Source organism: Natator depressus, chromosome 3 (assembly GCF_965152275.1).
Source record: "Natator depressus isolate rNatDep1 chromosome 3, rNatDep2.hap1, whole genome shotgun sequence".
NCBI lineage: Eukaryota > Metazoa > Chordata > Testudines > Cheloniidae > Natator > Natator depressus.
In genome coordinates, this window is record NC_134236.1 from 206,723,344 (window position 1) to 206,750,603 (window position 27,260).

Here is a 27,260-nt window from a genome sequence, read left to right on the forward strand (position 1 = left end):
ATTGCATCTCCAATTCTTACATTAACTACCCCAACAGTTTAAGCTGTCTGCAACTGTAGGCCGAGTGCCAGCACACACAAGGGTTAAAGGAGGCCAGCAACCACGTAAGCAGTGTGCCCATTCTCACTTCTTTCTCTATCTCCTGCTTGTTTTCACTGGAAAAGTCTGAAGAATGAAGTGTGCTCTTCCCTAGTTCTGCTGGAGAATCAGTTTTGTTAGGGGGATCAGTTTAACAAAAGACATCGTTTACTCAGTTATTGAGTTAAATAGCTGGTAAACTCCCTTCCGCAGCTTTCACACAACCCTCACGATGACATTTTCCTAGATCTACGGTCAAGACCTCCAGGGCAGGCAAGGCCAGAGTACAGTATAAAAAACAGGGGGAATCCCCTCCCCCAACCCATTCAGGCTCTCTCTAGCTATCATAAAGCAGCTGAAAAGGGCAATTCCCTACCCCATTTGGCACCTCACCTTTAAAATAACCCAGCTGTTCCTGGTTGAGCCATCAAGGAAATTCAGAATTTAAACACGGCAATTAGCTGTGACACTTGTCAAACAAGGAGGGCCCAGATTGGTGAGAACGCCAGGGCAATGCTAACTCTTCCATGGTTGGGGTGGTAAATATAACCTTTGTTTTCAATTCCCCACCTCGCAAACGCAGATTTTAAATGAATATTTTATTTATGGCTTTCTCCCCCACCCTCCCGAAGTCATGGATAGGTATTTACAACTGTAACTCTCATTTAACAACATGCCTGGAAATGTCCTGCTAGGGTCAGAAAGACTTAACATGAAGCCAGAAGGACCCATCTGGCTGCGCCTCAGAGAGGGTTACAGGGCCTTGGAGAAAAGCCTCTTCCAATTGCAGAGATTCCAAAAGGAGACTTCTGGATCTCAGTGACAGCTGCAGGGAGTCACCATTGAATTCCTGCACACAGCTGCTCTATTGTAACTTGTGTGACAAGATGGCCGACATTAGTCTGGTGGGTCCTGCGCTTTTCTTTGGTGGGGAGCTAAGATGCCACCCCTTGCCCCTGCTCTTGGGTGCCCTGCTACTGCTGAGGGCCCTGCTACTAGCCCGGGAAGGTGGTAGATGAGCAAAGCGGGGCAGGGGTCTGGGTTTGCGCCTCGCTCTGAGTCCCAGCCCCTCTCAACCTCTGCGGGTTTCTTACCCTCGTCCCTCTTAGGTGGGGTTTTACCCTCGCTCCTTAGATGCTGGGGGGAAGGGAGTCTCCCTGTCCTGCTGGGGCAGGGTCTCCCTTACTTCAGTACTCAGGTCTTCCAAATCTCTCAACACACCTCCAAACTCCAGTCCTCTCTCCTTCCTCCTCCCCCCATGTCTGCCTGGGGCAGGGGGTTTTATTAGGTTTCTAACAGGGCCTTGATTGACTGCAGGTGCTCCAATTAACCTGCAGCCACCTTCCCTAGTCTACAGGGAACCACACCTTAATTAGCCTTGAGTTTATATATTTCCCCTCTAGCACTCTCCCGCTGCTCCCTGGCCCTCCTGTATCACACTTGGCTGAGAGCAACTGCCTCTTCTCTGCTTACCAAACTCAAAATCCAGGGGAGATCAACTCCCAGATTAACTAGCTGGCTGCTTTTACCCAATGCCCTCGCTTCTAAAACTCCAGGCTAGGGGAGGCAATTAAGAACAGCTTGTTGCTGCTCTGACTAGTGGGGATGCTGTTTTGCAGAGCCATGCTCGCTAAGCTCTGAGACCAACTGCCAGTGTGCATATTGTTCTGGTGAATGACCTTTGCTCAGCTCCAGGCTAGGATGCCTGCAAGTCTCTTGAGTATTTACCAGGCCCTATTTCCTGTCCCTGGTTATTTTGCAGGATACACATGACAACACTTGCCACGGAAAGTCTACGTCCCACATTTAAGCAAGCAGCACCATCCGCAACAGACACTAGATGCCGGAAGCAGTTCCAGCATGGGACGCTAGGCTGGAGGATAGAAACACTGTTCGAGTTGAACCAGGAAGTGCTTGGAACACAGAGGGAAGAGATGCAGCCAAATGTGCCACCGGCCTCTTTACAAATTCACTACATTTTTCACGGTTCCCCCACCCCACGGTTTCTTTCCCTTGCTTGGACTACGATTCAGATCCTAAAAGATATTTAGGTGCCTTATGGAAGGCAGGCATCTAAATACCTTTGAGGATCTGGGCCTCAGTCCCTACAGCACAGGAGACCAAACAAAACCTTTCTACAACAAATCTGGGAAGACCCTGATCTTATCGGTCAGTGCCACCTGCCCCAATCCCCAGGGGAACTTGGGACCACGCTTTCACTTGATGAAGAGACGGGAGAGGCAGAAATGTCCAATTCTGACTGACAGGATGCAGCTCATCGAGTGCAATATTCAAACAGAAGCACCCAAGCAACACTACTGATCGGCTTTCTTTGAGCTCTAGAGGAGGGAATCCCTCCTCACCAGAGAGTGTTGGCAGCATGTGCAGAGCAGGATGTTGGAAGGCTCCCAAACAAGGCACTGGTGAGACCTCCTCTGGAACACTGTGTACAGATCCGGGCACCCATGTTCAAGAAAGATGCCCGATTACAGGAATTCTCTCGCCCAACCTATCCTCACGTCCACGTACAAGTACGTGATGGAGAGGATCAATAGCTGTCCATTCACCGCCAGGCTTGAGTTCCAGTGTGGACACACATGTGAGATGAGCTTCGATAGGTCTCTGTAAATGTGGGGCTGCCCACAGGTTTCTCCACTGGTACCTTGCTGATTTCCTAAAGGGCGTCCGCATGTTATCAGGCAGGGTTCTACCAGGTTCCCTCTTGTCTGAGGGGTGTAGCTGCATGGGAGGGCTAGTGAAGAGACGAGGGGTCCAGCTGTCCAGCCCCCTGAGAGCAGTCCCTTGCAGTGCTCAGGGTCTGGATAACAGCTAGCTGGCTAAGGGTCATACAGATAAGGCCAAGGCAATGTGGGTTTATCATTATTAACCATTTCTATTGGGGTAGTGACCAAAGGACTCAGGCAGATTTGGGGCCCCACTGTGCAGTGTGCTGCACAAACATGGTGTCCCCTCTGCTGGTCACTCTAGCTAGCAACTGACTCTATGAAAGAGTAGCACAGGGCATATAGGAACTGCCAGACTGGGAAAGACCAGAGGGCCACCAAGAGGCAGTGTGTCTTCTTTTCTGTCCCTTTCTTGAGGACTCCCAACATGCTGTTCGCTTTTTTGACTGCTGCTGCACATGGAGTGGATGTTTTCAGAGAACTATCCACAATGACTCCAAGATCTCTTTCTTGAGTGCTAACAGCTAACTTACAAATTTCTAATCTGCATTGCTTTGCATTTGTCAATACTGAATTTCACCCACCATGATGCTGCCCATTCTCCTAAATTAGTGAGGGCCACTGATGCTCCTCACATCTTCCCTGGTCTAAACTACCCTAGACATAATTGCAAGTTTTCCCCCACACTGTTCACTGGCTTTTCCAGATCATTAATACAATGGATGCAGTCCAGGTGTCCACGAAGTTATTAGCTCCATCAGCTGCTTTTGAGACAATGGATCACAAGATGCTCCGATGTGCCTGCAGAGCTTGGCAGGAGTGGACAGGGTTGTGTTTCAGTGACTGTTCTTTTTGCCTTGGAAAGATCATAACAAGTAATTATGGGGAATTGTCCCTTTTCCTTCAGAGCTCTCAAGTGTGGAGTGCTGCAGGGAGCTGTTCTGTCCCCCTGCTATTCCCCATAGGGGGGCAGTAGGAGGCGTGAGGTTTTCACTATGCTGACACCCAGCTGTACCGTCTCCTCCGATTCGGGGTGGGGGGGGGGGCTCAAGGCCTCAGCCAGCGTCTGCTTGAGATTGGGGCACAGATAAGAGTGAGTTGGCTGAAGTTTACACTGGGGTGAGAATGGAGGGAGGAGGAAACAGCTGGAGGCAATCCCTTTGATCACCAAAGTTCACAACTGGAGGACTCCAGAATCCAGCTGCAGCTGGATGGTCATATTACAGCACCAACCAAGACAGCTTTTCACCATCAGCATCTGGAGATCGAAGTTGGCACAGAAGCCATCACACACGCGCCCATGCTTTGAGATCTACACTGGCTGCCTGCTGGTCTCCAGGTGGAGCGTAAGGGTACATCTTCACTACCTGCCGGATCGGTGGGTAGTGCTCAATCTATCGGGGATCGATTTATCGTGTCTCATCTAGACGCGATAAATCGATCCCCGAATCAACGCCTGTACTCCACCTCGGCAGGAGGAGTAAGCGGAGTCAACGGGGGAGCCGCCGCGGTCGACTCGCTGCCGTGAGGGCGGCCAGGTAAGTCGAACTAAGATACTTCGACTTCAGCTCGCGAATAGCACAGCTGAAGTTGCGTATCTTAGTTCGAAACCCCACCCACCCTCCAGTGTAGCCCAGGCCTAAGGTACTAGCTATGACTTAAAGCCTTAAATGCTAAAAGACTTAAGACTGAAAGACTAAAAGCAGGGACCTCCCTAACCGAGTGCCTCTCCTTGTGATATCCTATCACAATGAAAACTGATCCATGACTCCTACTCTTTTGATGTGCCTTGGCCAGTTTCTGATCTATGACACTGCTTTGTCCTTTGGCCCTGGACTACCTTGTTTCTTCAGGTCTGCTCGACATACAGGTCTTGCACCGTTTAAATTGATTAAGAGGACACCTTCATTAAAGCAGTACAATTTTGGGTTTAGCCGACTGCAAGGAACTCTGTCACCGCAGTTTTGAAAGCCTAATTAAATGGTCAGACAGTTCTCCTTTACCCACTCTCTTCTCTAGACAGTCAAAGATTCTAGCCAATGAGTCCGACGCAAACGTTGCAGTCGCCGTGCTAGTTTGTCCCTATCATATCATGAACTTCCAGGTTTTAAAATTCTGTTTTAATCCTGACCGGAATTCCCTGGGCCACTCCCAGCAACCCCAGGCAGACAAAAGAAAGGAGGGGCAGGTGTCCTGTGCTTTGGAAATTCACTCATTGCTGGTCCAGAAGAGTCCAAATATCCAGCCTTTAGCACAGGGCACAAGGGCCCACCTCTTCTCCATGCCCCTGAGGAAGGGGAAGCAGAGACTGAAGGCATTTCAGAGAGTTTCAGCTCTGTAAAATGCTGTACTAGTGTATTGTTATCTGGCAGTTACTGAGGGAGTGTTACAATAATCCGATAAATTATGAGTACAGATTACCAAGGGCATCCACAGCTTTAGATAATCTTTGTAGTGGGTTAGTATAAATCAGCCTCCGGGGGAGTGATAGCCTGCTCCCAAACCCACGGTCCAGAAAAGCATCACCAAGTAACTCAGCTCAAACCCAGCCGAAGCTGCTGACTAAACTCTCAAGCAGAAAGGCCACCTTTGGGCCACTTGTCAGACAGCCACTCAAATGGAGCAAGCTCTCTCTGCGGGCTTGCAGATGCCACGATAGCGAGCCAATGGCCTCTACTTTCAAAACTTACCTTTAGTATCCATCAATTGCTTACAGGAACAGGGGAAAATTGGGACATGCAATTTCAAATCTGTTTGTTTTATTATAGAAATTTAAAAATCTATATTAAAAGCCACAAAATTAGTGAACAGCCAGAGAAGCTAGTATTTCCTGTGCTCATACAATATTTAATAAAAGGATGCTCTACTGCTAAACATTAATGCATTTCCGCCCCTCTAAAAATGGATAAAAGCCATTAGATAGCAGTTGGGATATGCAAACAGGGCACTTTCTGAAGTGCTTTTACAAATCAATAGGTGGGCAGAATGTTTACTTCCATACAGTCTGATAGAGAGCCCAATAACCAATTAACAGGAGAACCGAGAATAACTGATTCTCAGTGATAGAAATGCACATTAAATCAAGTGTTCCTGAAAAACAAGCGCTTCCCTCATTACAGCATCAGCTCATTTGATCACCAGGAGATCTGGAGAATTAATCATTTCTATTTCAGTCACTAATTTACAAGCAGGAGAAGTATTGAGATTTGTTATGCATTTGGACAACACTTGGCAGCTGGAAATAACTCTGTCCTTTCCCATAGAACAGACACTTTGTAGACCTCCCTGTAATTTTCTCTAGGCATATTGCCAAGCTCTTGGCTTAGATTCAAGGATTCCTGGAACAACTTCTGAAGCTTATGATTAAAGCAACCAGATTGGTCCAGACACACATTTGGTTAAAAGTACCTAGACTGGATCAGCACAACTGGGGCCACGAGGGGACCTTGCCGCTATTTGGTAGGAGGTGAGGTATGGGTGCACAGACAGAACACGCAGTTTGTTGGTAGGTGAACAGACTGCAGAGGTGTGACCAGTGTCCAGAGCCACTCACAGGCAGCTCTGAGGGGGCCTGAGGCTCACAGTACCCCAGCTGGGACTTCCCTGTGACCCTACATGTTTAAATAACATTACAGCTTCCTTCTGGGGCCTCCCCATGTCCCAGCTTTCCAGACTTGTGCTGCCACCTTCTCACGTACACTCAGCAGCACAAACACAACCCCTTCCCACCTCCGAATTCCCCACCTTTATTCTGGGTCCCGCTCCAAACCCCCGTCCTCCAGGTCCTGGCTCCAGCCAACTCCATGGGCCCTGTCTCTCTACTTCCTCTTCCGCTCACTCCTGCCAGGTTCTTCTAATGACCCACAATGGTCTCAGCACCAAGCGAGCAGCTGGCCAAAGGCTGCTTTGTTCTGGACATTCCTGCTTTTTCCTCTCTTCCGTGCCCCTCCCTCCCTTTTGCTTATTTACCCCTCCACAGGGTCCTGAGGAGATGCACTTAGAAGGGAAGGGAGAAGGAAGACAAGCCTGGCTCAGGGCCAGCTTTGTTCCCTCCTTCTACTGCCCCTCCTGTGAATGTGTTGGCCCAACCTGCCCCGACCTGAAAGTGACTGGCAGCTCCCCTTCTCCATAAGCCTTTTTTGCTCTGTACCTCAGTTCCCCACCTGTAAAACAAGGATAATGCCCCCTCCTCCTAAGTTATGTTTGTGACGTACTCAGTGTAAGAGTGATGAGCACCAGAGAAAAGCCCATGAGGGAATTAATAACTCGGTCTTCCGAGCAGAGGCTAAAAAGTAACAGTAAATAAGGCCGGGATCACACACTGAACAATAAGAACAGAACAAAATATTGACTGGCTGCTCATCAAGCGAGCACCATCCACTCCACGCACTGAATGAGGCACAGGTTTGTAGAAAACCTGTACTTGATTGTGTAATTAGAGACTGTATCATTATGCATATGGACAAGGGGACGGAGGCTGCACAGCCAACCCTAATTCTGCCATGTACTTATTTTTGAGTGCTTGACTCTGCAATCTGGATAATGTTCTTGCAATGGAGTTTGTGTGTAATTTCAGATACTTTTAGCGTGTCCTCCCCTCCGCTTGTTCGCCTCTTCAATCTTCCTTTACAGGAGAGCTTTCCAGGCCTCTGATCGTTCTTGTCGCTTTTCTCTGAACCCCTCTCATTCTGCAATAACCATTTGGAGATGGGGTGGTCAGTACTGCACTGTGTCCAGAAGAGGCCTCACAGCTGACTTATAGAACAGCGAATAGTACAAAGAACATGATGATGCTATCACATTCATAGGTGCCGACTCCGTGGGTGCTCCGGGGCTGGAGCACCCACAGGGAAAAATTAGCACCCACTGGCAACCAAGCTCCCCTAACCCCCCGCCCCACCTCGTCCTTCTCCTCCTCCCCCCACCCCCTGAGTGCACCGCGTCCCCGCTCCTCCGCCTACCTCCCAGCGCTTCCCCCTGGGAGGGAGGGAGGGGGAGGAGTGGGAACTTGGTACACTCAGGGGAAGAGGCGGGGCCAGGGCGGGGATTTGGGGAAGGAGTTGGATGGAGTTGGGGCAAGGACTTTGGGGAAGGGGTTGGAATGGGGGCAGGGTAGGGGCGGGGCCGCACGGAAGGGGTGGCGTGGGGATGGGGCCGGGGATAGAGGAGGGGTCAAGCACCAAGGGGAAATTGGGGAAGTCGGCGCATCTGATCACATTCTTTATGCACCAGAATGTTTGCTTTTTGATCTCAGCTGGGCATTGAACAAGGGTCTCCACTGAGCGGTCTCCAGTGACACCCAGCTCCCTTTGTGAGTTGATGCAGGGAATTTAGAACCCTGCCAGGTTTAAGAGTACTTTGCATTTTCCCTCTTATATCCATTACTTCATATTGTTGACATTGTATTTCATTTACCACTGTGCTGCCCATTCACCCAGGTTGGTTAGGGCTCTTGGAAGTTCCTCACAGTTCTCTGGTCCTGACTAACAAACTATATGTCCTCTGCAAATTTTGCTCTCTCTCTCACTCCCCTTACCAGACCAATAAGTAACAGAGGAATTAGTGTGTCAACTTTTTGCCATGGGATGAAAGCTGACCATTTAATCCTACTCATTGCCTTCTGTCTCTTACCCAGTTATTGATCCTGGAAAATTCTTTGCCTCTTCCGTTAACCGCTTAGCTTCTTTAGTAGCCTTGTGTGGGAACTTATCGAGTAGTAGTTCTTGTCTGGGAACTTATCTAGACCTTTAGGAAGTCTAAATAAACTTCTGCTTTATCCCGTACTGTACTGACACAGTCCAAGAACTCGTAAGATTAGTGAGGCCCTATTTTTGCAGAATTGGTTAGACCCTATCATATCATCATCTTCCAGGTATTTTGTTGTTCTGTTTTTAATTATAATTTCAATCAATCTGCTACATACAGGTCTAATTCCCCAGAGCATTCCTAGAGCCCTTTTTAAATAAAGGTACATTTGGTACGCTCCAGGCCTCTGGAACAGTGGCTGTTTTTAATGTGATTGCACACTTTTGGTGTTGGCTCAGATATTTCACACTTGAGCTCCTTCAAAGCTCAGGGATGGATCAGGAAGGCCAGGTGACTTACTGCACTTTAAAATGATCAATTTGCTCCAGCACCTCCTCTTCTGTCACCTCAGTCCCTCACGGCACCTCATCTGTGTTATCGGGAACGAGAGGTTCTGACAGAAGAATCTCTCCAACGTTCTCAGCAGTGAAGAGTGAGGCAAAGAAATCCATTAGCTTCTCAGCAATAATACATGATATTTATGCATCTGTTTATTGGCTTCACTAGAGTCAGATTTCCAAGTTCTGAATGATTTCTGTGTGGCTTAAATACCTCCCCTGGAGCCTGCCATGTAACTATTCTGGCTTACTCCTTGCCCTCCTGTTTCCCTTTAGCTCAGTCGGATGCAGGTCTTGTGAGACTATTATTGTTTTTTCAAGTAGCATTCAAGCCACATAATAAAGGATTTTGCTTTTTACTTTTAACTCAGGGCCTTTTTCAGGAGGCTCTTCATTTTACTGAATTCACCCTTTCTCAAGTGTCACTTTTCAGCAGGCACCTGCCCCTAGGATGGTGACCCTTGTGGTCACTACTACGGTACTTACTGGCTCAGCTACAGTCACTTCTTGCATTCGTCTTAGACAACACACAGGAGCTAAGTTGAAACCTCTCCTCCTTGGTGTCCTAGAAATAACGATTCTAAGAAGCTGAAAAGCAGTCAGCAACTGAAACTAGCAACTGGTGGGACAGCCCAATGGGACAGCTTCTAGGTGGACAGCTGAAGTCTCCCCTTATCATTTTGGTAGATTTTGCTGCCTCTTTGACCTCACACACCCAGTTTCCTTTTCGTAATTGGGCGGCTGAGCGTGTAACTCTGCTAATACATTCACATGCCTACACTGTGGGATTCACCCCATCTAGATTCAACTGAATCGTTGTCTCCGCTCAGGTTTTAATCTCACTAGATTCCCCAGAGTCCGCCCTTTACACACAGCACCACTCCCACACCTCTTTGGACCAGCATGGAACTGGCCAGTCCACAAAGCAAGGGGCTGCTGAAAGGGGAAACTGAAGGCTGGTTCTGTGGCCTCCATGAGTCATATCTAAGGACTGGAGCACAAATGACCAGAGATGACCCAATGCCTTTTTACCCTTATTCTCTCCTGGCCTGTGGCAGCTGGGGCCAAGACTAGTTCTTCGTGATGGCAGGGTGAGGCAGCCAGAGATCTGACTTGGCACCCAAATCCTGAGTTGAAAGGAAAGCTCCTGAGCTGCGGGAGCTTCTGTCAATCCCAGCAACTGCACATCTTCTCCTCACATGTGTGGAAGGGCCTCCGGTTCTGCACTGAGGACACCTCCACAGTATTAGTTTGTGCTTCTGTTGAGACCCCCAGCTGAAGAAGCCATGCGTCTCTGGTCATGAATCTTACAGCCGAGTGAGGCCCCATATGCAGCTTGCAGGGAGTGCCAGGAAACTAGCTGGCTCTCCTAGCTAGCTTCTTCTGGTGCTGGAGATCTCTCTCTGTTCTACCCAGGATCCCCACACGTGGCTCAAGAACCAGCGCAAGAAAGGCCACATCCTAGAGAGCCTGGCATATAATTCCCCCCATGGAGTGCAAGAGTACTAGAAAACTCTTACGGGAGCTAACAAAGGCCTGACAGTCAGTATGTGTTGAAGCCCTCTTGTTCCAGATGCTGTGCAGAGGACCCTCAAAGCCCAACAGTCCAGTGTCAGATCCACACAGCTCCCGAGCCAGGAGTCCCATAACAAAGTGCCTTCCCCTGACCTGTTGAGAGAGTGGGACTATGGAGAGGCCTTCCCAAAGGACAGATCCTCACTCTCCCCTTCCTGAGCCAGTTTAGATGAAACACTCAGACTAACCAGCTCGCTAAGATGTGCTGTTGTACATCCCAGAGACAGCTCTTCAGTCCCCCTGCAGCCAGCTTGCCCGCTGTCCTTGGCCCACAGGATGAAGCGCAGAGCCTGGCAGAAAGTTTCTGGGAACTTAAGCATAGGCACACCCACGAAGAGTCCTTTCGGCACTCTCAACCCCCTTCTCTCTCGTCATCAATACCTTCCAAGGACTTGGGAGCATGCAGAATACTTTAAACACTGCACCTCAGCCTGGTAACTAGCCTGTTTCATCAGGATTCCATTCCAAAAGTCACAGGAAAAGCAGGAATGTGAATGAAGAAAAAGTAACTGATTAGAAACGTCTGTTTTCTTTGGCCTAAGCTGATTGGCACAACTTTTTAACTGCTGGAGGAAACATTTTTCATATTTAGTAACTGGCCCCTTTCCACTGCAGTCAGCAGTTTAATAAGCATTTGAATGACCCATCCTCTGCAGTGCTAACCCCATCCTGCTCACATGAATGTTTCATGAGTTCTGAAGGCAGGAAACTCAGAAAATCAATACGGATGCCTTAGCTGTCCTCACTCTTCTCCGCTCTCAGCAAATGTACATAATTCAGCAACAAAAATCACTCCCTTGAAGCAACCTGAAGTTATAAAGCTATTTTCTAGCTTAATTCTAACACCATGCAACTCATATGCCCCTTAGTGCACACCACGCTCACGGTGGTTAGAGAACGCCCAGAACTCAGAGGACACCCTGCAGCACAAGGGCTAGTTTGAGATGCTCACTTTCCAACAAACGCAGATGCTCTCTCAACAGAGCACTCTTCATAGCATGCCAGAAGGCTGATCACAATTGTATTGCAAGTCCACGTCTTTCAGGGTCTCTCTTCACTAGGCAAAAAGGATGTCCCCTTAACCTGTGTTGGTGGCACATGGTAACACCCTCGTGAAGACAAGGCAATTTGTAGTTTTCACATAACTTAAGAACATGCCCTTTTTTCCGAGAGGAGAGAGACCCAGAGAGAGCCATAAAGCACAAAGAAGGTACAACACACCCAGTGTAGAAAGCAACAAAGACACTGGCCAGTCAGATCCTGGTTGGCTTTAAACTGTGACATCTCTTACAACAGCAGCTTGTTTTGAAGTCAAAGCATTTCTTTGTACTCTTAAGAGACTAACAACCCCTAACAAAGAGGACTGTTTGCTGATGGATCTTAAATAATAGGGTATGTGGCTTACACATTAGCTTTACAATAACTCTGCTTTCAACAGCAATGAAACACTCTGCAAATTACAAACTGAAAGAGTGGATACAGTAGCTAACTGGTCTACACTCACCTTTGAGGAGAGAGTCAATGCTTAGAGGATGACAAGCAGATTGCCAGCTGATGAAGCTTAGGGAGGTTGGGTTTCTCTTCTGGATAGATCTACCAGTAAATGAAGGTGTGATTAAGCACAGGCAGGCAGGCTAACAACCAGAGTACATAACCAGGGTCCCCAGCAGGATTGTACTCAGAGCCAGGGCTAGGCATAAGCAATTGCTTAGGGCCCCGAGCAGCTCAAGGGGCCCCCAATGGGCTAGCACAGGCACTGACTGTACTTGGGCAGCCACCCCATGCTGCAGTCTTCACTGCAACTGTTACCAGTGGTGGACAGATCACGGTTGGTGCGGGTAGGCTTCCCCATTCTACAATCACATTTCGTTTGCTGTGTAGACATATCCTTAGTGTAACTGGATTCATGTCTCATTTTCCCCTTTGGGCAGACAAAAATGGATCTGATTTGCCAGCACCATTACAGCAGTCTGTGCAATTAATTATTTTGAGCTCTAGGCTCAATAGGATTTGTAATTTCGATATACACCTTCGCACTCAGACCTAAGAACATAAATGCCAGGGCAACTAACTACTTGATGCAGCGATGACAAAGGGAGCAGAACTAATCCAATGGTTATTCAATTTGTTAGCTCTAAAGGTATCTTGAAAGCAGCAGTCTATCAGTTTTGCATTGAAGTCTGTGTGCAAAATCCTTGGGGGCATTTCTGTTCCACAGATTTAAAACAACCAAGTTAAATGTAGTCAGCCTTTAGTACCTGGAATTCGAGTGAAGATAAAGAGAGATTTAAATACACTCAACAGTTCAGTCTCTTGAAGTGTGTAAAGTATCACACTGCATGTTAAAAAGGCTTCACCCTGCCCCTTAAAACTCTCCTCTGCCAGGATGCTTATAAAAACTTAACAGGCCACTGGTGTACCAAGCCCACTGCCTACCAGGCTCACCAAGTGTCTCTCGTTTTCCCCCATTGGCCTGCTGTATCTATTGGCTTAGGGTGTGACTGCAGCTCAGGTAGGCTTTAATCTGGCTAGCTCAGGTACCACCAGCGGTGAAGATGGGGCAGCCCGGGTTTGAGCGCAGGCTGTACAAATCCACCCTGGACCCTGGGTATATATTCACATTGCTACAATCACACCTCCCAATGCAACGTAGTCCCCCCTTAGACTGTGAGCTCTCTGGGGCATGGACCATCCTTTGGTTCTGTTTGTCCACCCCTAGCATAAGGGGATCTTGGTCCATGACAAGGGTTCCTAGGTGCCATGATAATATCATTCCCTCTCTAGCTGGCAGGCCAAAAGCCCACTTACACCAGAACACACCTTCAGAGATATATCTCCAGCAAGGGCTACAACTTTTTCAACCCACACCACACACTCCCCTATATGCCCCAATGTCCGCCCTCCAGTTCACCAGCCCTCTATAGGCCAGAGATGCCAACAACTCACTTCTTGCTTTCCGAAGTAAGACAACGTCGCCTCTCTCCGCCGCCCTAACTTCTTACGATGACCAAAAGACCACAGTACAGTGCATTTCATTCTGCAAATACAAGTATTCCTCATTCACCATCACAATATGAGCAGTCACCCTCTGTATGAACTGGAATGGCAGTTATACCTTCCACAGCCACATTCCTGATGCAATTCGGAAAACCTAGCTTCTAGACCAGGGGTGAGCAAATTTTTTGGCCCGAGGGCCACATCGACATTGAGAAACCGTATGGAGGACCAGATAGGAAAGGCTGTGCCCCCCGCCCCTATCCGCCCCCTCCCACTTCCCAGCCCCTGACTGCCCCCCTCAGAACCCCTGACCCATCCAACGCCCCCTGCTCCTTGTCCCCTGAGGCTGCGGGGGAGAGGGGACAACAGGGGAGGGACCGAGGGCTGCCTCTCCGGCGAGGAGCTCAGGGGCCAGGCAGGACGGCCCGCAGGACGGATGTAGTTTGCCCATCTCTGTTCTAGACAGAGCTCTCAGTTCCCCTTTATCCGCCTCTACCATACATGGCTCATCTCCCAGTATACTCCATTCAGATCAGCGCCAGGGCTGCTGTGTCACTTCAGTACCATCCACAATATATTTCAGGGTCCAGACTGTTTTAGAAGGACCAGTCTAGACAACAGCTTCAGGAAATCATGTTGCTAGTAGAGAGAAACCTGTGTAGACCGAGGAAGCTTTTTAAAAATGATGGTGGAAAACCACTTTCAAATCAAAGCAGGCCAGCACCAGGCAGCAAAGCCACAAGAGTAAAAACCATTTTCAAGAACCAGTATTGAAAGTCACGGCAGAATCCACCCCAACCGATTGTTTTTAGATCGTAATCCGTATTCCTTTTTGTAAGAATAAGTTTGATTAAGCCTCAATGTAGGCATACACAGAGCAATCACTGATCTCATATACATGGTGCTTTTTGAAGCCTCATGATTAAGGTGCTAAAAAAAATTTAATTGATCAGCACAAGACGCAATTCTCAAACAGAAGAGAGCATCGGCCTGCCCTGTGCAGGGACCGGGAGAACACTTCCATAATGGCTCAGGGATCCGTTTAATGCTAAATTAAAGGGTTCTTGTTTTTTGTACGTAAACTTGGGGAAAACTTTTTCACATTAGACCTAGAAAAAAGCTGGCACAGGGAGTGGAAGTATGAAGCTGGAACGGCGAGCACTCAATGAAAAGCATATGCACTCAGGGCTTGACTGCCAACTCAAACTGATGCCTTTGTGACAAAGGCCACTTGTGTTCTCAGATCTTCCCAAACTGCTGGGAGTGGGGCAACAGAGCTTAAAGAAAGCTACAGGTCAGTGCAGAACATCTATCCCCTGCTGCCAAGGACTGTTATGTAAAACAAAGAAGTGGTCAAGATACTATCAGACTCCTCCTCACAGGGTTTAATCCCTGAATACCTGCCACAGATTCAGCGGCATCTCCAGACAAGAGAAGCCAGGAGAAACTGATCCTTAAAGCATGTTGACCGCTTATAGTGAAGTTGAATCAAAAACGACTAGGTAGGGATGCAATGATTCCACACTTACCGAGGAGGACTCCAGGTAGCAGGTGCCCCATTGTGTGTTAAACGGGGAAAAAAGTTTTGCGTGAAAGCTGCTGTGGCTGCTGAACACACCAATACATGACACACTTCATAGTGCCCTAGCACCGTCGTCGTAAATTGGTGTGTGCCTCTCTGAACTATCACACTGGTTTGTATCATGCTAACCCTAATAAGTAAAGTGCATGTGTTTACTGACCAGTATTCCGCATAGGAGTATTTTAGAGATGTGCATGAACAGTTATCCGCTTACGGTAAGACTGTATGAAATCCATGGGTTGGTCTACACTTCAAATTTAGACTGACCTACCTACATCTCTCAGGGATGTGAAAAACTCACCCACCTCTGAGCGATGTAGTTAATGGGTGACAGGGGATGGATCACTTGATGATTCCCTGTGCTGTTCATTCCCTCTGGGGTACCTGGCATAGGCCACTGTCGGAAGACAGGATACTGGGCTAGATGGACGTTTGGTCTGACCCAGTATGGCCGTTCTTATGTTAAGCCAACCTAACCCAGCAAGTTTCCATCCTGATCAGTGCATCCTTCGCCGTGCATCTTGGTTTTCCCTACTTTACAATGGGGAAGTGACACTTCGGCCATGTCCACACTAGCGAGCTTATAGTCGCACAGTGGTATTGATGCAGCTGTGCCCCTGTAAGATGCCTCGTGTAGCTGCTCTAAGCCAATGGGAGAGAGCTCTCCCGTCAACACAACTAAACCACCCCCACGACTGGCAGTAGCTATGTCGGTGGGAGACGCTTTCTTGCCAGCATAGCACTGTGCACACAAGCACTTATGCCAGTGAAACTTATGTCGCTCAGGGAGACATAAGCTGCAGTGTAGACAAGGCCTTTGTTAACGAACCCTTCCATTGACCTCGCTACCACCTCTGAGCGGTGGACTAATTACAGAGATAGAAAAAACCCTTTCGCCAAAGTAGGAAGCGTCTACAGTATGGTGCTCCAGCAACACAGCCGCAGTGTAGACACAGCCTGTTTCTGAGGGACATATTAGTGATGCACTTCCAAATGCTTTCCGAGGCTGGCTTTGAGTATCTCTCAACTCCTACCTTACTACTCAGCTGCACTAGGCAGTATTTTGGACCTACCAAAACCCTCAAGTACAGGGAACGGCAGATCAACGACTGCCAAAGATGCATCTCCCCGCAGCTTTCTACAGAACCCTTCACAATGCAAGTGTCCGTTCCCCATGGTAAAGTAGGGGAAACCAAGACGCTCAGGAAGGGTGCCCTGATCAAGATGGAAACTTGCAGATGCTACTGCCCATGCCGGAGTCAGATTCCCATGCGTGGACACTGCTAAGTCTCAGACTATTGGTGAGTTGCCACTGTATGCCATGGTGGGCAACGGTTGGGTACCCAACGCAAATGGATAGCCTTCTCTTGTAGAATCAGCATCCTAAAGCCAAAGAAAATGGCTGCCCATTAGTCTAAGTGGGGTAACCTGGAGAACCCTAATCAATCCCTTTTCCTAGAAACACCCAGCACGCACGTCTGCAGCACAGTTGGTTGCCCCAGGCGTAGACATTCCAGTGGCTGCTCCACAAAAATAAGGCTCAATGTTTTCAACAGATGCAGTGCCAAACAGCTGCTGAACGTTTTCAATAAACCAGATACCCAGAATAGGGCATTCCAGGTTAGGGGAACAGCAGTGTTTCCTGCATGGCCAGCCAGAAAGTGCCATGCTCCAGCTTTGAGATGATGGGCAATGGTGCGGTTCCTTTCAAGCTTTAGCCAGCAGCAGCAAAAGTCACTGTCATCGGTTTACAATGTCCACTGGTATCAATGCAAGAATATGGCCCCTTATCCTCCTTTTTCTTCAATCCTCACCACTTCCGAGGGGTCTGCAGACTGGTTCAGAGACCCAAGCAAAGGGGGCCTGTATGGCCAAGTTGGGGTGAAATAAAAGCTACAATCTAAGGCCTGGACTACTCTATGGAGTTAGGTCAACGTAAATTTAATGTCGACCTAACTCTAAGTGTCTACACTACTACATTGCTCCCGCCAATGTAAGTCACCGACGACATCAACTTAATAACTGCGCCATGAGAGGCGTAGCCCTTAGGTCGATGTAGTTGGGGTGAACCAGTGTCCATGTAGACACTGTGTTACTGACATCACCTGTTGGTTGTCAGCCCCATGCAGGGCTCAGAGGGAGAACCCGCCCCCAGCCCCATGGCTGACAACCTAGCCCTGAGCCCCAAGCATGGCTCAATTTCACAGCAGGGAGCCTACCAGCTGTGCAACTGACGTTCTTGTCAGTTTCAGGGCTTCTATTATTTCCCATTTAGTTTGGGGCTCCTGCTGTCAGCCCTGTGGGCAAGGGAGCTCCAGCTGTGAGCCCTGCGCAGCTGTCAGTGCCTCACAATGCCCCACTTCAGTCGGTGCAAGCGCTCCTGGTCTGGACACACACCAACGAGAAGGAGGGCAGTGTGGACATCAACAGCCGATTTAATTGCTGTGGTGGCTGCAGGTTGACTTAATTAAGTCAACCTAATTTTGTAGTGTAGTCAAGCCCTAGGTGTCAGTCTTAGACATGAGATATAAAACAGGTTTTACATCCCCCCACTCCAGCACTTACCCTAAGTACTGCTCATCAGGGAGAGAAAGAGGAACAGAGCAACGATGGTGTCAGAAACAAACCGACCACTGCTGCCCATTTATCCTTCCTTTATGAAAAAGGTCTCTGTAGCCACATGTTGCTAGCCGATCCTCCAGAGAGCAGACGGGGGAACGGGACGGATACATACAGGGCTGACGCCGCCACAATTTAGAGAAATCATTGCTTTTACGAGTTAAGTATCCCTCACTTTGATCACCATATACATGAAATGGAGGTCCAAGAACCCTGCTTCCCAGACAGTCCCACAATGCACTGGATTAACAGGCTGACAACTGTTTAAAACACACAGACAGTATTTGGCTATTTTAAAGCTGCCTGAAACTAAAGTGAAAGCCAACCCACTAGAGCCAGCCGGACAGGAGACCTGGAGGCATTCACCATTGCAGTGCCCAGCACGAACATTGGGCAGCTTCCCAAGGAAAGAGGCAGACGTCCTGTCACTTGGGGCTTCTAATACTGGACAAAGGCTGAGAAAAAAGTCCAGCACAGGGACCAAACCTGCACTGGCCCCCGGCAGATAAGACAGGCCTGTCTCACCTGTCTTTCCCATACCCAACGTCTACGGCTTGGTGGGTCACAACAAGGGGCAGACTGTTGGTTTCAGCAGCTAAGATTGTTAAGGCCAATGAGATGCAATGGCCGCCATAATTAGCAGCTGGCCAGAATGCCCAATCAACGTTGTGGTGTTTACCCCCAATTCTGAAACGCTCACTGGGCTTTGGTGGCCTCTCCTGGCACGACCGACATTGCTTAGCACAGCTCCAGGGGAGTATGATAACATGCCACATGACTAGTCTTTGCTCCACCTCCTGGTGAGGAGCCAGGTGACTTGCCATGTCGCTTTAGAGCACTCCCCCAGCCCAGGCGAGACAATGGCCCCATCTGACACTCCTCCTCTCAGAGGAAGGCTGCAATTACTTTCCTGCTCTTCCCCCTTGACTTAAAGCAGTAGGAATAGTAACTCACATGCTCCTGGCTACACATTTCCTCAACAAAGCATTCCCCATGACCCTGCCTTCTTTCTCCTCTCGGGAAGGGCTGCTTATTTAAGATTAGCGAGTGCTTGAAGTGTGCAGCTCTTCACTATAGAAAGCCTTCTCAGAACTGTACGAAGTAAGCTCCACAGACGCCTTAAGCCAACTGCAGAAGTAAACAAGCTGTCGCCACCAAACCAGTAACTCCACGACACACGATACAGCAGACAGTCACAGGTCCCAGCCTCTCAGACACACAGACCTGGGGGGGTTTTAAAGCCCATCCTTGCCTTGCGCTGAGCTATACTTTGCCTTCTTGACAAGCTCCCACACTTCTAACTGCCGGTGGCACATCACCATCATATACTCTCTGCTTCCAACCCATCCTCACCTACCCCGCCTCTTCGCTCTCAGCCTCCAACTTCTGACGCTATTGTACTGGAACCACCAGGGTCCAGAGCTCTTGCAGTGGACTCAGAGCAGCTATACTATCCTGGTTCTTCTTTAAGCTAAAACGTGCCCAGTGCTGGCAAGCTCTAGGTTTGTGCACCCCCACTAGCTATTTTGCATTTCTGATGTGTTGTGCAAATAGGGTTGCTGCCATACGGGGTTTACCTGGACAGCCCAGTCTTTGGCTTCTGTGTTCAGGTGCCATTTAGGGTTGCTAGGTGCCCAGTTTTCGACCAGAAGGTCCGATCACATGTATTAACCAGACATCAAAAGCCCAGTTACTGCGGGGAGACTCCAGGTCATTAACTGGCCCCTGCTCAACTGGGGCCACCTCCTATCTGCAGCCAGGCCCCGGTCAGGCTGCAGCAGCTCCCATTCCAGCCCCAGAGCAACGGGAGCCCAGTTGAAGGGTGGGGTGGGGAGCGAGGTGGAGATGATCCAGCGAGCAACAGAGAGGGCGGGGGGAGGGAGAGGAGTGATAGATGGGATGGGGCCTTGAGGGAAGAGGCAGAGAAGGGGCGGGGCCTCAAGGAAAGAGACGGGGAACGGTGCCAGACAGGGACTCGGGGGTTCGATTACCAGCAATTAGAAAGGTGGCAACCCTATGTGCAGATGGCAATTAAGGGCCATCTGAGAAGCAGTGAGATTTCAATGTCTTGCCTAAAAAAAGACCAGAATCACACATCCTCAGCCAGACCCTCCCAGCTTTAGTCTGAAGCCCCCTCACATCCATCTCACCGTAGAACTCTCAGTGCCTCTTAAATCACCTTGGGTAACGCTCCACCTTCCCTGCTCTATCCCATCTTCATCCTTGCACCTGTCAGGCTTTCCTTGGGTTACACTCCTGCCTTCCCTCCGCAGCTAGTTCACTTTCCACTTCACGTGCACAGTCACATCAAGTCAGAGGCCCACATCTCACCCTGCCTTGGGATTCCTCTTTCACACGGCCTCCTGCCCCCAGATGCTTCCACATGTGGAGTGATTTTCAAACTGTTCATATAGGTGACCCCTTTCACACAGCAAGCCTCTGAGTGTAACACCCCCCCGCTTAAAAATTAAAAATGGAGGGGGGTAATTTAATTTAATGGGGGCTTGGGGCTGTCAGCCCCACAGAGCAGACCGCTCACAACCCCCATGTAACCACCCTGTGACCCCAAGGGGTCACGACCCCCAGTTGGGGAGCCCCTGCACACCTGGCTGGTATCCAGCTCACATGGTTCCAACGCAATCTTTGGATACTTCCCTAGTTGAGGACTTGAGGGCTCAAAGTTTTCTCCTGCCTTTCTCCCAGAGTTTCTTCTTGACACTGACTGGCCTACAAGCTGCCTTCCCAGCTCCAAACAGCTGCATGCTCCGGGCTGTTAGTTTGGGTGACACATTCAGTGACTATTTCTCTGCCTACAAGATCCCTTAGCCCATTATTTAGTAGCAATCTCCTGCAGGGTTTTATCACTGCATTTTTTCCCCCACTCCTTTTCACCACACCCTATTCGATCTCCTATAAGAGCCAGGGTAGTTTTGTGCCTCCTTTTCTCCAAGAATAAAGAAGAACTGACCTTGCTTATTTCCAGCCCAGATCACCACGCCCCTCAGAAATGTATAAACCAATCGTTATATTCAGTTTCATACAGACAGTGTAACTATGGCAAAAAGGCAGACATTACCGGTCAAGATATTCTGATAGGCTATTTAAATAGAGAGTGGTCATTTGTCAAATGAGACCAACTGCAAAACGATGAAGGTTGTTTCAAACCAATTATGAATTGAAAAATTCCATTTTAAATATGAATGCAGCCAAGTCTGCTCCTCATCAAGAGGAGAAACATCTTGCATGCACACTATCCCTCCTCCCCACCAACACGGAAATACCACGTGGAACAGGCTGAGAACTGCAAGTGACCAGCTGCCAGTAATAAAACAAATGAAGGGGCTGCATACAAAAAAAGCAATGGCCCCTAGACCGGAAACCTCTACACAGCTGAAAATCACCCCTGAGGGTCATCAGTAAGTTGACAAGATCCTATAGAAGTTCAAAAGGCCCAAGGGGAGGCCTGAAGGTGCACCCTGCCTGAGAACGCAGCAGGACTGGCATCAGCACTCAGGGCAGTTCTTAGAAGAGAAGCTGGTTCAGGGTCTAACGAACAGCCTGGCCATACCATCAAAAATTGCAGTAGAATTTCTCTACAAATACATGTGGCAGATTCAGTATCAACAAAGAACACATCTGTGACCAGGTCTGTCTGCTGCTCAATGAGCATTTGTGTGGAGTTTATGAATACCCAAAGCCCAAGCCCACTGCTAACATGAAATATTTCACATTCCAGCACCAAGAGCCAGGCTTCAAAGGCTGGAGAGAGGCAGGAGTGTTTATTCATGGGCTGGAGCTAAAGATCAGGGTATTTACTTATGCCCACGTGTATTTGGTGGAGTCCTACTTTGATCTTGGTGATTTAAGTAGCAAATGAATTGTAAGCAGAGTAGGAAAAAGCCATGTACAGCTCCACCACTAAATATTTGTCACTGATATCTTGCTGCTTTTCAGCTAAATTTACAGAAAGGTGCTGTCAGTTATGCCTGGATGGGGCCCTGAACTTTCTCCTACTGCCCCAGAGAAAAGAGGGCTCTTGGTTGTGTTTTTTCTTGTGGCCTACAATTCCACAGGCCCTCCCAGAATGTACTGATGGACCCTAATGTCTCCAGTGTAATTGCTCTCCATTCCAGCCATTAGGCTTAACGGAGGGCTCAGCGCAATGTGCTGCTCCAGTCAAGGAAGCAGATGTTCAGGGGCATCAAGGAAGGGTAACGGAGAATACTACAGAACATACTGCCGTGCACTCATCACTGGATGCTGCCTGCAGTACGAGCTCGAACAGGAGCGAATGCCGGGAAGTCCTAATGTCTGTGTTAGGCATGTCAGACTAGATCCCCAGAAAGGTCCCTTCAGGCCTTCAAATCTGTGAAGCAGAGGGCAGGGCACTATTCTTATCACCACTGGACAGGTGGGGGAACTGAGGCAGAGAGAAAGGGTATGTCTACACTGCAACGTCAGTGGGACTCAGATCAGCCAGCCCTGGCCTGGGCATCAACACGGATTGTTAACCCTAGGTTAAGAATTTTCTAACCCTGGCTCAAACCCACCGCTCTTTTGTCAACACTGCAGAACGCAGACCTGAGCCAGACCAGCCAATCCCAGACTCCCTGCGCCCATCTGAAATGTGGCCGAGCTAGACCTCTAACCGCGGTGCACAGTGGGAAAACATATGCACAGTGTCACGAACAGCCTGCCACCAAATCCCGCCAAGTGGCCATTTTGCTATGTGTGCTCCCAGCTACCGGAGCCAGCCACATGGAGAAGGCACCTTCTGAAGAACTTCTCTTGCTTGGGTCAGGAAACAGGCAGAGCATCCATGAGACACCAGTGGACATTTCTGCGGTGTTTTCTGGCCCATCGGCAGGAGGAGGCAGCAGCAGAAGAGGCGTACCCAGGCATGGAGGCTCGAACTAACTGGTGCGGCTCATTACACTCCCTATACCCATGGATGCCCCCTACGTAGCCCAGCACGTCTGGAGCAGAGCCACGAGCACAGACTGGTGGGATCACACGGTCATGCACACCTCGGATGACCAGCACTTTTACATTGCTGGAGCTTTGTGAGCAGTCTACCCCCACCCTCCAGCATAAAGATACACGCATGAGGCTACCTTTGCCAATCAAGAAGCAGGTTGCTACTACCGTCTGGAAACTGGCTACCCCCAGACTGCTACAAATCCAGTGCAAACCAGTTTGGTGATGAAACATTGACAGTAGTGGTGGAGGTTTCTGAGGCAATCAGGTGTGTGGTTTGCTCCAAGGTGGCGGACATAAAAGATATTACATAAGAATGGCCCTACTGGGTCAGACCAATGGTCCATCTAGCCCAGTATCCTGTCTTCCGACAGTAGCCAGTGCCAGGTGCTCAGAGGGAATGAACAGAACAGGTAATCATCAAGTGATCCATCCCCTGTCGCCCATTCCCAGCTTCTGGGAAACATAGGCTAGGGACACCATTCCTGTCCACCCTGGCTGATAAATTCATGGAGGATAGGTCCATCAATGGCTATCTAGTTCTTTTTTGAACCCTATTATCGTCTTGGCCTTCACAACATCCTTTGGCAAGGAGTTCCGCAGGTTGACTGTGCGTTGTGTGAAAATATACTTCCTTTTGTTTTAAACCTGCTGCCTATTAATTTCATTTGGTGACCCCTAGTTCTTGTGTTATGAGAAGGAGTAAATAACACTTCCTTATCTACTCTCTCTACACCAGTCATGATTTTATAGACCTCAACCATATCTCCCCTTAGCCATCTCTTTTCCAAGCTGAAAAGCCCCAGTCTTATTAATCTCTCCTCCTATGGCAGCCGTTCCATACCCCTAATCATTTTTGTTGCCTTTTTCTGAACCTTTTTTGAGATGGGGGGACCACATCTGCATGCAGTATTCAAGATGTGGGTGTACCATGGATTTATATTCTTGAAGAAACTGCTGGCTTTGAAGGAATGGGGTTTCCAAACTATGCTGAGGCCACTGATGGATTCATGTGCCCATAGTTTGCCCTCCTCAATGAATACATAGATCATGAAGACACTGCTACATTTATGCAGGCCCTCGCGCACCACAGAGGGAGATTTATGAATGACAACGTGGGTTGCACTGGGAAAGTTCATGATGCCAGGGTTTTCCACCGATCAGCAGTCTACATTCATGGACAGGCTGGGACACGATTCCCACCAAATGACATGGTCATAAATGGAGTTACTGTCTCCACCAGTATTCTGGGGGACCCCATGTACCTCCTTTTGCCTTGGGTCATGAAACCATACCCTGATTTCAGATGCCCTGGCAAAAGACAGTTTAATTACACTCTCAGCAACTCCAGAATGGTAGTTGAATGTGCTTTTGGCAGATTGAAATCCCATTTGGGGTGTTTACAGACCCGTTTGGATGCCAGTGTCATCAATGCTGTTTGTTTGCTGTGCCCTTACAGTCTTTGTAAAGCCAGAGGTTAGTCATTTCCCCCTGAATGGACCTGTGACTGCGAGGGGGTTGCAGAACCGGTACACTCAGCCAGAAAGGGCACCTCCCACTGCCGGAGCTGGCAACAGAGTCAGGGTTGCTGTGTGCTCCCATATTAGACATGCATGGCCCAATAGAAGAGGGGATATAGTATCTTTGTGAATGTGCTTCTGAGAGGGGTGGGGAATGCTAGTGTCAGGCAATGTACTTATGAAGGACATGACACTTTTGAAATGGGGAGAGGGGTTATTCACACTGTGGACTGACGTAAGGACGGGACTGAAGTGTGACTTGCTATAGATAACTGTACTGAGGGATAGTCTTTGCATACTAATTCCTAATTGTCCACAATCAGTTGTTTACCTTTATTATTTTGAACACACATCATGTGATGTGAAGCAGTGATAGAAATAAACTTTCCAGATAAAATAAAAAAGTCTTTATTTGTAAACATATTACAACATTCACCGGCTGCCAGGCACGCCAGCTGCCATTACCAGACCTAAACGCCAGTAACATCAGACCTTCACAGAAGAACAAAGTGCACCAACAAGTGCAAACAGCGAAACCATGTACAAGACAGAAAACCCCTACCGAGGCATGGCCCTGGCCCCCCAGTCTCCTCTCCCTTCATTCCCTGCACACATGGCACTGTGGAAAGGGGTCAATATGGAGGGCTACATGGAGCAAGGTTGCCCTGACCAGCCACTCATGGGGCCTAACTACACGGGCCACCCAACCATGGAGTCTTCCAAGCTGCTTCCGGACTGCAGCTCAGGGTAGCGCGCAAGGAACTAGGGCTGTGGTCTGGGTGATGCAGCAGGAGCCTCCATTCTTGCAGTCATTAGCGATATAAGCCACTCAAACAGCTCTTTCCGCTGAGCTCTGTCCTCCTTCCTTAGCTGCCGTTCCTGTTTCGGGGACTGCGAAGCAAGTAACTGCTCCTGCGCTGAAACCCTGTCCTCAAGCTATGCAGCCAGCCTGAGACTTTCCTCTTGCCTTGCAGAATGCCTCTTCTCTAGCTGCATGTCCCTCTGTGTCTTTTGGTTCTGGACCTCCAGAACTTCAACCATAAGGTCATCACCGAAACAATTCCTCCTGGAACAGTCCATGTGTGTTGGTCCAGGCTTCTGCTGTGTAAGTGCTGTAGCCAGTAGAGAGCAAGGAGCCTGGAACAGGACAAGACCCAGAGAGTTATAGTGTCCAATAGCTCATTGCAAGAACACAGAAAAAAATCCTTGTGGAATTTCAAGGACATAAAATGATACTGCTCCAAACGGAATTTCAGTATATTGTGAGGAGGATGCTTCAGACCACAGGCGCTCCCTGGACACAGCCTGGTTAACTCCATGCAAAGCTGCATTTTTCATTTGAGAAAACTGCAAAGCTACTTGAGTTTGGGGAAAAGGGGGCTGCCATCAGTGGCTGTGCTGTAAAAGCTTTTTCTATAATTTCAGGCCTTCCACATTTTGGAGGACGTAACAGTTCTTGTGGTGCCTGACTGGCAAAGAGAGAGGTTATGCCAAGCTGCTGATGGACCTGCGAAGTATTCAAACAACGTGACTAAGCAGCACATCAATGAGTGGAGTGGGCTGGTCAGCTACCAAGGAAAATGTGCCCTGAGATGTGACTACCTAACTAGAGCAGTGGTTTTCAACCTGTGGTTCGCAGACCCTGGGGGTTCACAAAAGATTGTCATTACCATAGAATAGTGGTTTGCACCTGTGGTCCGTGGACCCCCGGGGGTCCCCAGACTTTATCTAAAATTTCCAAAGGGGTCCACACATGAAAAAAGGTTGAAAACAACTGACCTAGAGTTCCTGCTTCAGGAAAAGTCTGCAGCTATCAGCACCCAGGAGTGGGCCAGAATTCATGAGGGAATCAACAGGATGCTGCTCAGCACTACCTTCCATGTGGCTTACCCTGCTATGGCTGCATGCAAACACACAAAACTCCTTCCTGCCCATGGCACGATTCTGGGCAAAATTACAAACCCCAGTCATATTTGGGACAAGTGATTTTGTCACCTGTGGATTACATGGACTATCTTGAACTGAAATGGACTAGATTTGTAAATGGAACATTACCACCCCCCACAGTTCACTGTTTCCAGGTCGCTCAGTAGACCACTGACTGGTTACAGAGCAGCATACCTATAAGCAATGTGTGGTTGTCTTTAAGAAACAGGAGTGGCCCTAGCAAAAATCTGCACCTTTCCAGTAAAAGTTCCCTGTAAAGGTGTTCCTTACTGTTTGCATGTCTCAGTTGCCATTTTGAATTCTACACGGTGGTGAGGGAGGTAGAGGGAGGACACCAAGGCATTGGCATACAATTCCCCATTAGCAGATACACATTGCTAGCCAGGGCTTCTCATAATTTTTGCATTTGTTCCTAGAGCGGAAATCCCTCCCATTCCTATATTAATAAGCCAGAAACTTACCAGGCTCAGGGGCGGCTTCTGTCCCTTCTGTGGCTGCTGCCTGCTCCACTGCTGGCTGTTCCTGGGAGGGGCATCAAACAGCTCCTCCGAGCATGGACCCGTGGTCCAGAGCCTGCTCTGGGACTGCTGTCAGTAACAGAGTGACTTTGCTGTCCCCACTTGGTTAGCAGCCAAACACCTCATCAAATGGGCACAATGTCGGCAAGTTGCCCACAGTGTGGTCCCTGGTTTTCCAGTACTCGCTATTCAGCTGCTGATCCCACTGACTGGGCTGGTCACAGGTCCAGTAAGTTTGCAGGTGCCAGCTGCTGAGCTATTTGCTGGTTGTGTGGCCATTCCTGTTCCTCTTACTGAAGTCTGCAGTTTTGCTGGCCTTCTGCCAGAAATGTTCCAAACTCTGGCTGTGCTCCCCTGACCATGGGGCAGCACGATTTGTAAAAGGCTTGTTCTGTTCAGTCACCATCGCAAACACAGAAGGCTCTGGTGGTGCATTTGCAGCTTGGTGGTCAGAAGCCAATGAAAGGGCTGCTGCCATTTTCAGCAGAGTAGATGCGAAGTTCTTGGGCTAGAAAGGACAAAGGAGTTGGCCCATAGGATTGTGGGATACTTTTTGGAGGACTCCCAGCACCCGAGTCAGGGGAGATTGTGTCTACACTGCAAAGCAACAGGGCTCAAAC

At 48.9% G+C, this 27,260-nt stretch overlaps 1 protein-coding gene and 1 long non-coding RNA gene across 2 annotated transcripts in view; both read right to left on the bottom strand.

Moving 5' to 3' along the window:
* Nucleotides 1-27,260, bottom strand: part of PTK7 (protein tyrosine kinase 7 (inactive)) — a 96,533-nt gene that overhangs the window by 56,697 nt on the left and 12,576 nt on the right. The gene's annotated exons all lie outside the window — the stretch shown is intronic.
* On the bottom strand, nt 7,371-9,461 carry LOC141985549 (uncharacterized). Its single transcript, XR_012638956.1, has 3 exons — nt 9,392-9,461; nt 8,868-8,986; nt 7,371-7,450 (listed from the first exon to the last, which is right to left on the bottom strand). It is a non-coding gene; the product is annotated as an uncharacterized LOC141985549 (long non-coding RNA).